The sequence below is a fragment of the Brassica oleracea genome, chromosome C2 (assembly GCF_000695525.1).
Source record: "Brassica oleracea var. oleracea cultivar TO1000 chromosome C2, BOL, whole genome shotgun sequence".
Lineage (NCBI taxonomy): Eukaryota > Viridiplantae > Streptophyta > Magnoliopsida > Brassicales > Brassicaceae > Brassica > Brassica oleracea.
The window spans coordinates 31,978,810-31,990,051 of record NC_027749.1 but is presented as its reverse complement, the minus strand read 5'-3'; the positions used below and the strand labels follow the sequence as shown (position 1 = coordinate 31,990,051).

Sequence of the window (11,242 nt, the reverse complement as noted above, 5' to 3'; positions counted from 1 at the left end):
AAATTCCGACGGAATTCCGACGCCAACGGCTAGTTCGTCGGAATTTCCTCAGAATTTTTAAAATCTCCCAACGGCTCTCTAACGGCTATAATATATCCTCGGAATTCATCGATTTTTTCCGAGGAATACATTTTTCCTTGGTATTCCATAAGAATATTCCGACGGATTGATATTTCCTCGGAATTTCGTCGGTATATTCCGAGGAAACCAAATTTTGTGTTTCCTCGGAATATCCTCGGAAATTCCTCGGGATATTCCGAGGATTTCATTTTCCGTCGGAATGTCCGTCAGAATACCGCTGTTTTCTTGTAGTGATAATATTATCTTTAATTATTGGGAAGTTAACTTAATCATCCTACAAATTAGGTGAAATGACCAAAACCATGTAAAACTTTTTTTATTACTACCAATTTCTAAATATCCAGTGTGCCATTTTATTATGTTATGACAAAAAAACGTAATTACAAGAATGCTATTACTTTTTAAAGCCACGTCGGAAAAGTCTGGCGCCACGTACGAAATTGTTAACGTGTATTAATGAAACACAACGGCGGTATTGACGACTGAGTTACAGTTACATTGCACCTGATTTATAAAACTCGGCTGACTTATGAGATAACGGCTGACTTACGAACATTTGTTACTTCCATGCATAAATCAGCTGCACGTGATGGTTGATTTACAGAAATGAGACTGATTTATGAGATAACGGCTGACTTACGAACATTTGTTACAGCTGAATTATACATCGGCTGGCTGATTTCTCAAAAACTTGGCTGAGTTTTAGATAAGACATGGATGAGTTGTGTTTCTCCGACTGATTTAGTGATCATTGGATGGCTGAGTTATTTAATGTACGGCTGACTTATTTAACTGTAAACTCAGCTTACTTACGGTGACATATTAGTGAAAGATTAATTACTAGAATAACATTCATTTGACGGCTGAGTAATTTGACGATACGGCTGGCTTAATGTTTTCCAGCCTTGTCTCCGCTGATTTATTAACGAAATATTAATTACTGATATAGTATTCACGTTACGATTGACATACATTTGTAGTTATGGCTGATTTATTAAGGCTGGGTTATAAGTTCGTTTTGTGGCTGCCTTGCCGATTTTCCATGTCATCAGCTCCTATTTTCCATGTCATCAGCATTTATTTTCCAAGTCATTATTAATGTTACGACAGTCAAATTAGGGTTTATGTTAAAGACGCCATGTCTTGTTTTCTTCTTCTTCAACTATCTTCTTCAACCCTTGTTCATTTGTCTCATATATATTTATCCGAGATCATATGGATCCGGTTATTATTGTTTCCGGTAATTGGATCAAGAAAAACAGATACGTATTCAATGCCGACGGTAGAGGGTGTTAAGTTATGCATATAGATGAGGAAACAACACAGGAGGAGCTTGCGGAGTTGGTACTCGATGATTACGGATTGAAGGATTCAACCCATCAGATTCAGCTGAGCTACATGTTCTCGAATAAAGCTTTGAAAACAATGGCACACGATACCCCACCATTTTATGTCTCCACTACTCGACAACTGAATGGTGTTTTTAAGCCTAAGGAAAATCGAACAGATACGTCTATGTGTGGAGATTACTGAGAAAAAGAATAGCGCAATTAGCAGGAATGACGGTGCGAGAGATAAGAAGAAAAGGTTATTTAGTGTAGAATGCTCAGAAGTAGAATCTAGATACGAAGATTACAATGGGGGTTATTGTAACGACCCGCTCCAGGATTATTTTTAATTTTGAAGAAAATAGAACGGGAGAGGTTTTATTCTACAAGTAGCATATTTTCTAAGTGTGGAGACACTTGTATTCATGAAGATTGGAAGAATAAATGTATTTTTAACTAAATGTCGGATCATCAATAAGCTCATGGAAAATATTTAGAATGTGTTTAGCGATGGTAAACCGATCATGGAACGATCATAGCATACATACGGAGAGATCAAGACCGCAAGACCAATTAAACAATGTTTGGCTGTTGGATAATGCGGGTTCCAAGTAAGGAAAGTTTGACTACCATAATTGCGGGATAAAAAAAAAAGGAAGGTCGGATCTGCGGGAGTCAGCTAAGGAAAGAATCAAAGATATCAAGTCAAGCCAGTGATGGTGATCTTTGACCAAGCCAAATAAGGAAACTGACATTAAGTGTCCGGTTTGGTGAGAAAGCTTGGGAAATCATATATAAGGACCCCTAGAGCTCTCATTTTTTCACACAATTCAAAAAGCAAGATTAGAGAGAAGTTAGAGAGCACAAACGAGTTGGTAAAGAGAGAAGTCCGAGAAGAGGGATTCAGAAAGGAGGAGCTAAGGAGTTCATCGCTTGAAAACGCTAGGTAGTTCAGAGTCTTCGAATCCTTGTGATTCAGCTAAGGTGAGGGCGTGATTCATGGCAACTTAATAATTTGTATTTTGGTCATAGTTGTTTTGTTAGGATGAAGATTATGTGTTTAGGGATTTATTTATGGAAAGTTCATTCTTCGATATGGTTCTGGTACTGTGAACTCTGGTTAAAGTTACTCCTCTGTCCATTGCCATAAGAGATCTTGTATCCACTATGATTTCCAGGCTTCTAATTCTGAAAATCAGTACCACTGATGAAGTTCATATCCTCCTCTAAATCTCTGTCACTGTTGACATCTACAGCTTATTCATCTTTTGCAAAGCTAACCTGCTTCTTGAGAAGCTTGTGAACACTGTCCAACTTAGCCTTAACATCATCCCACTTAGCCTTAACATCATCCAACTCCTCCTTTCCTAGGGTGGCTGTTTTTCTCCTCTCAAAATCAGTGTTCTTGGTGCTATTGTTGGATGCCAAGTTCTCAATCAGTCTAACAACCTCTTCTAGATTCCTAGTGTTGAAGTTTCCTTCACTAGAAGTGTCCAGATCCATCTGATATGCCAATGCGATGCCTCTAACGAAAGTGATGAGCAGCTGCACTTCGTTGAATCCATTGTGTGGAGAGTCTCTCTGATAGGACTTGAATTTGATCCAGGAGCTTCTGAATGATTATGTAGGTTCATGTGTGAATGTAGCAATATTGCTCTTTAATTCCTATGCTCGTGACTCATCAAAGAAATTGCGCAGGAACGCATTCTTGATTTTAGTCCATGATGTAAGAGATCTTGGTGGTAACATCTTAAGCCAGCGCGAAGTGTCGGTAGACGGATTTGTAGGATCGGTCGACGTTTGCTGAGAAGTGTCGTTGGACGAACTGATGTTGTTGTCGATCGATGCAGTTCTCTTTTCTTTGTGGATCGTGCGTTCCAAGAGTGCAAGGTCTGAGAATAACAGTGATTTTTCCTTGTTGTTTCTGGTACTACTAGGCATGCACCTGAAAGAAATTAAGAAAAAATTTTATAAGTTTTCTTGAACAGCAGAAAAACCTAGACTAAATCTAACAAGATAAGATCTAATGGTGATCAAAGCTCCCCGGCAACGGCCCCAAATTTGATATCACTCAAATTACCCTAAGGAGTGATTTACTCTCTCAAATAAAAGGTTCAATTGTAGTACTTAGGGATCAAATCCACAAGGAGCTAGGGCATACAATAGATTCTAATCAGCAGTGATTAAGCTAGGTAAATTATGAAAACAGTAAATAGCAAGCAAAGCAAACAAGACAGTTGTTCAGTTGATTGGTTTTGAAGTTTGCAAACAGTTAAATGAAAGCGCTAGATCTAGGGTTTCTATTCAAGTAATTAGGATTATAGAGGTATAAAATACTTAGGTTGTCAATCCTAGAACTCGACTTCTAGTGTAAAGATATCCAACTTTCGCATGTGATTCTTATGTTTTGACTAAGTCCAATATCTCAGTTGTCTCTTGTTGATAAGGATCAAACGTCGATCGATGTTATGGTAAAAACGTCGATCGATGTTCTCTTAGACAGGCTTTGGCGAGTTAATCGATAGGTTCACTAGTATTGTCTAAATCAACTTTCGCTTGTTTCTAGCAATACTAGCTCAAAGGAATTAGTTCTGGTGCAGAACATACCGTCGTAGTTATCCACAATCCTAAGTTCAAGGTTATAGTTAGCTACTCTAGAACACATGCATTTATCACCTTAGCAATTCTATATTTTGGGCTAATCTCTCATAACCTATTTGAAACCTAAATATAACAGATGAATTACTCAGACATAAAAAGGAATTCATAAATATAGACTGAATAAAATGATTAAATAGAATAGAGTTAGATATACTGTAGTTCCAATACAAATCTCTGAAGGAGTCTCTCTCCAAATATACTAAAAACCCTAATTATTGTTTGCTGTGAAAAGTAGAAAATATGAGAGCGTATGTTGCATAGGAAAATGGCAGAGCACATAAATATTATGTTAAAATTGGCCAGAGTATTTCTGTAAATGTGTTGTGACTTGGGACTTAAGTCTGCTGAAAACCTACCCGGGTCTTGCGCGCTTCGCTGTCGATCGACGGCACAGGATGTGCGTCGATCGATGTTTATCTGTGAAATGTTTATCTTTTTAGTATATTTACGATTTCAACAATGTTTTGGAGGAAAATTGTATTTTTTGTTTAGATAAAAATAAATTTATAGATTCAAATTTAATATTATAGTTTTGCTATTATTGTAGCTTAAAATTCTGTTTTAGAAGTTTTTTTCAATTTTAAAACTATTTCTACATTTTCGACGAATTCAGATTTTCAGATCTAAAATTACTCGATACAACACAATTCATCACAAGTCTAACTTATAAACTATGGTCTAACACACTTCATCTGAAAACTACTAAACTATAACTTTCAATAAAATTTCAAACTAATTCTCTTTGAAGTCTAAATTCTATTAAATGTGATTTTAAACTTTTTTTATCTCATGTGTTTGTATAATTTTAAATGTTTATTAATATTATTTTTATCTTCTCTTGTAAATCTTATTAGCAGACATCATTAGAAGATTACATTAGTATAATTGAGTCTTCAAGATTATGCATAACCAAACAAACTCTAGAAGAATTTTATAAAGAGTTTTGTAATAAATTATCATCATAAAATGTTTGTTTGTATATTTGATGCATGATCCTTAAATATAGTATTCATTTAATTTTGTTTCATTTGTATGATATTATAAACTTTTTGTTAACTATCAAATTTAAAATAACATTCTCTAATCAAGCAAAAATTGAATCCACCATGATTATAATACATAAACATGCCAAACTCACTAAGAATAAAAAAAAATAACTAACACACATGTGAGAACAAAAAAAATTCTATAAAATGATTATAAATATATACAAATGAACATTTTAATCAAACACAAAATTAACATATCTTTATAGGGAAGACTTTGTGTGATGTTTATTTAAAAGTTAAAGAGTTGGTCAAATGCAAAACGGGCTCTCACAACTTCTATCATCTTGGAGTTTTCTATTTCTTATATTCTCTTTCTATAATGAATTATCAAATAACTTACCAATAATTATCAAGTAACTTGCAGGTAATTTTCAAGTAGTAAATAATAAAGTAAGATAAGTAATTTTCAAATCCATCATATTTAGCAAGTACTTGAAATCGTATGTACTCGTTTTTAACAAACTAAGTACAAGTCCAAAATTTTGCTACTCGTACAAATTAATTAAGCTGAGTACCAATTATACCAAAAATATCAAGTACTCTGTTTGTATCCACCCTACTATAAAAAACATCTTCTGAAAATAAGTACTTTAAACAAATTGTGTGATTGTATTTTAAAAATCATATTATATAAGTAAAATATAATTTATAGATTATTTTTACTGTAATTGAAAGATATTATAGTCAACTAAATATGTGAAAGATAAATAAAACATTTCAATAATACTAATTATAAACTATTTTTGTCAATTAAATATATATCAGTTTATGTTACTTAATTATTTTATGTAATATTCTAAGAAAATAAATAAATATATAAAAATTATTTCTATTACTTTGAAAAAATATATTTTTTGCATTGTTTAAAATTATGTTTCAAAAGAAATAATATTTCTTTTTCTAATATCAAGATTATGTGTGTGAATGTTTTTTTTAATGAAATCACATTATATGCAAATATATATATTCATCTAAGAAAATATAGACATAAAGAAATATTTTATTACTTTAAAAGTATATTTTTTTGTTATTGAAAAATATTTTTTAAATGAAATATTTCTATTTTGGAACTTTCCTTTTTAATGAGATCATATTATATATACATATATTTTCGTTTTTAAATTTGTTTTAAGACTTTATAAATGTTTTTTATTATATATGTTATTTGTAAAATTGTAAAAAGGAAAATATATAAAAAAATCAATAACAATATTTAAATGTAATATTTTTTATTCATTAAGGGTATCGGTGTAATCAACCATCATGAGAGTTAACATAAGCGGGACACATAAGAAACTGAATTCTCAAATAATATTATAGAGATTAATTGCTACTTTAAATTATATTAAACTGAAATTAAAGAAACTTAACAATTCTACCAACTTTGAGAATATCTTTTCATACTCAATATTTACACAATATTATCCAATATATTATATATAAAAGCAAAAAATATATGTGAAATAAAATCCTCTATCAAAAAATATATATATATATATATATATATATATATATATATATATATATATATATATATATATATATATGTATATATATATGTGTGAAATATACTGAACTATTTATTATAAAAGCAAATCTACCAACATTTGATCACAATAAGTCTGGACTAATTTTTCTCTTGTTTTACTCACATTTTCTTAGAAAAATTTTCTAAGATAGTTTTTTTAAGTTTATCTTCATAAAAATAGCATTCAATGACCAAAATAAATTTTATTAAAAAATAAAAATACATTTTTATCCTAAAGTTAACTAATCTAAATTTTGGGTTTAGAATTAAAGGGTTGGATTTTTAAGATAGAGTTTCAAAATAAAATAAAAAGACTATTTTGGTCATTTTCTTCTTAAGCTATTTTTGTAACAAAAACTTAAAAATAACAGTTATTTTTATAACAAAAACTTTAAAGTATCTATTTAAAAGAATTTTTCTTTTTCTTATAAGTTGTTGTTTTTTCAAGCAACTTGGTTTACTGCTCTAATCCTTTTACAATTCTTAGTGTAACACAGCAACGACATTATCAGTCACAATGTCTACCTACTACTAGGCCTGAGACTTATTATCCGAGATCCGGATTCGATCCGAGATCCGCTCCGGATCCGCTCCGAAAATAGGATATTCGGGGTGCACGGATCCGAATCCGGATAGTAAAATCTTGGATCCGTGCAAACCGAATCCGGATCCGGATATCGTAATTTTTAGGTCCGGATATCCGGATCCGGATCCGTATTTTTAAAATACATTGAATTTTTAAATTTTATTAATATTTATATTTGATATATTAATATTTATACATGAATTAATCTTATAATATTATATTTTAGTTTTACAATATTATAAACATATATAAATATTTAATTTATGTATTATATTTAAAAAAAATTAGTATTTTTTGTTAAAAAAATTGATATTTTTTGTTAAAAAGTTAATATTTTTTGTTAAAAAATTATTTTTAATTATTTTGACGGATCCGGATCCGGATCCGGATATCCGCGGATAATAGAATATCGAAACGGATATCCGAAACCCGGATATCCGGAAACCACAAATCCGGATCCGAATATTAAATCCACGGATCCGACGGATCCGGATCCGAATCCGGATACCCTAAATTTCCCGGATATCCGGATCCGTCCCAGGGCTACCTACTACTAGAGACAAAATCGATTATAAACAAATCAGAAATTTATTATAGTTTCGATGTAACAGTTGGTACCTGCTAATATGGATCTGGAAAATACACTAATAGGTATATATTAAAAACATAAATTGTCGTAAATCTAATAGAAAAGTGTGTTGAGGAAAGGACGTAGAGGTTCGAAATACTGACGTGCACACACACACGTGAGAGGCAAAAACTGTATTTTAGCCGCATGAATCTCGTCTCCTGTTTTATTACAAGGTCAACTTCTGGTCTCTCTCTCACTTCTAAATCTTACTTAATTAGTAGATTCTGATTTCAAATCTAGCCAATTAATAATTAAATAAACGTAACTTCAAATTCAAATATTAATTATAAAAACAATTAAAAGCCTCGGTTTCATGATCACACACCTCACATAGAAGCTTCTTCAGACTTCACAGTCTTCACTATATATCTTTTGACTGTTTTCTCAATCTCACCACTGAAAACAAACACAAGAAGCTCAAAATCGAATGGCGTCGATTACCTGTTCCTATGATCAACGTCTTTCCACAAGCAAGAGACGTTTAAAGCCGTTGATGTTAAGAGATTACTTACTCGATGACCTCAGCTCTTGTTCATCCAACGGCTTCAAATCGTTCCCTCGTCGTCAACCTCCTTCATCATCATCCACCGTTCGACGTCTCCTCGACGCTGAGATCAAACGGTCAGGATTGAGCCATCATCATCATCACAAGCCACGTCTCACTGGAAGAAGCCGTACGAGTTGCGGAACGGCTATAAATCACGCCGTTCATAAAGCTTCGACGGCGTTTCTCAACGCCGTGAAACTTATACCATTCCATGCAACCGTTACGTCACGGAAAGGAGATCAGAAACAACAAGGCGTTTTCTCTAGAAGTTTCTCTAAACGGCTCTTGAGCAAACGCTTCTGGAGAAAACCGGTAAGTCAATCTCGCCGTGAAGTAACGGTCGAACTCGGAGACGGAGCGATTCAATGGTGGATATCCACCGCGTTTTTCCCTGACGAAGAGAATTTAGATCACGGAAACGAGGCAGCAACATTCTCGGCCTCCCAAGCTGCGGCGGTCATCACCACCGAGAAACTTATCTCCGGTTGTGACTCGTCGAGTTCCGGTAGTGTGTTTTCACGAACTCGTCGTCGTCGGAGGCTGTGCAGTCTTCTTCTTCATCGGTCTCATCAACGACGACGAGCGGTGAAGCTGAAGAAGTGTCGACCAGAAACGACGCCGTGGTTGAGAGCGAAGAGAGTTTAAACGCACGTGACTGTGACGGATCATCTGTCAACGGCAACAGCATGTGTAACAGAGAGGTTAGTTCGTTAAAAGATCGTTTTCTTTCGGGACTTCAGTGTACAACTGTACAGAGTGAATGCATTTGATTTTTTTTTAACTGATAATTAAAGAAAAAAAAAAAAGGTCATATGTTATAAAAAAAAAAGGTCATATATTGAAACTTGTCGGGGAATGCGTGTACCTCACGTGTGGTGTAGGATTTAGTTTAGTGATGAAATCGAGGGCTGAGATTCTTCATACGTAGCTTCTAAGGCGGATTTTTTTTTCAAGGTACTACACGTACGCAATTAATTACTCTCAAGGTCAAAAATATTCGTACACAACTTCATAAGAAATTAAAAAAAAAATAAAGTCAAATTTCCAAAATATCACATTTCTAAGTTTATGTCACAAAAATAGCCCTCAAAAACTAAAATGACCAAAATAGCATTTTATCTTTTAATTTTTTTTTATTTTTCAAAATTTGAAATCTTATCCCAAAACCCCACTCTCCAACTCTAAACCCTAAAACCTAAACTCTAAACCCTAAATCCTAAACACCCTAAACCCTAAACCCTAAATCCTAAACCCCACCCCTTAACTCTAAACACTAAACACTAAATCCTAAACCCTAAACCCCATCCCTAAACCCTAAAACCCTAAACCCTAAACCCTAAACCCTAAACCCTAAACCTTAAACTCCACCCCTTAACTCTAAAACCTAATGTCTAAATTAATTTACCATTAAGGTATAAGTGTATATTTATCTCTTTTGATAAAATATTAAGTGCTATTTTGATCATTTTTATTCTTATATGCTATATTTGTGATAAAAACTTTTTTAGTGCTATCCTAGTCATTTTCTCAAAAAAAATAAATAAACTAGTATTAGTTTGGTTATTATGCATAAATCAACACATTTAAGTTGTAATGCTTATAATATCTAAGAATGATTCTTAATTTAGCACCCACGTTCATGAGATTTATTTAGAAATCTTCGATGATTAATTCTTGGATTTGATAACACAAAAAAGATATTTTCAAGTATAAAACTTATAATCTCAATCAAGTAAAAAAATAAAAAAAAATAAAAACTTATAATCTCAATCAAGACAAAAGGCAGGATCCGACCATACTTAATGTATGGGGGCAGAGACAGATAGGTAGAGAGACATGATGTGGTCATGGCAATGGTTGACTATCGTCAACTTATTATTGCCATATGATTTTGTTTCTGTTGTGACTATTTCTATTTTTGATATTTTTTTGTAATGTTTTTTTTTCTTTTATAATGTTGTGTGATCACATTTGAAACCAATTTGATTTTAATTGCAATTTTTTAGGAAAGTGTGAATGAAGAAAAGGAACAACTTAGTCCAGTATCGATCCTGGAGTGTCCTTTTCAAGACGATGATGATGACGATGATGAAGAGGATGCAATCACTGATCATATTTCCCACCAAAAAGGTAATTTTATCAATAATCTATTCATCAAATATGTAAGAAATTGTTATAAACTACATGAAAATATGTTGTTAGAACTAATTTAATAAGCTTAACATTCGCAGATACATACGAGAAAACTGCAAGAAAAAGCCGGAGGTTTAATGGTTTTGTACGTCTTGAGCCACTAAACCTGGAGAAATTCATAGAGAAGCAAGTAGAGAGTGAAGAAGATGAGTACTCATATCACACACAAGAAACAGAAGAGGACGAATCAGAAAGCCGAGCAAACCGCTTGTTTGCTCTGGTGAAGTTAACAATCGGTGAAACAAACAACATACTACTGGCTTCTAACGTAGCGGATAATCTATTATTAGATTATTTTCAAGAAGATAATATTGGGCCAAAAGAAGAGGTGTTAATGGTGAAAAAAGTAGAAGATTGGGTGATGGATAGACAAGATGAGATGTTTATGAGCTGGGAAGTTAGAGAGATGAGACAAGTTTATGTGAAGGAAATGAAATGGGGTTGCATTAATGAGGACGAGAGCGAGTGTGTGGTTGAAGATTTGGCTAATGGACTCTTCACTTTATTGGTGGATGAATTTATCAGCAACTTAGCTTCGTGATAAATAATTTTTTATATGGGGGGGAGAGAGAAGTTAAGATTTTGACATTTTGTTGAAGATTAGATTTCATAATGTATTAGAAATATGTTATCTTGGA

The 11,242-nt window shown here is 33.0% G+C and overlaps 1 pseudogene; it reads left to right on the top strand.

Moving 5' to 3' along the window:
* The first annotated feature begins 8,174 nt into the window (after positions 1-8,174).
* On the top strand, positions 8,175-11,226 carry LOC106325521 (annotated as a pseudogene).
* The last annotated feature ends 16 nt before the right edge of the window (positions 11,227-11,242 follow it).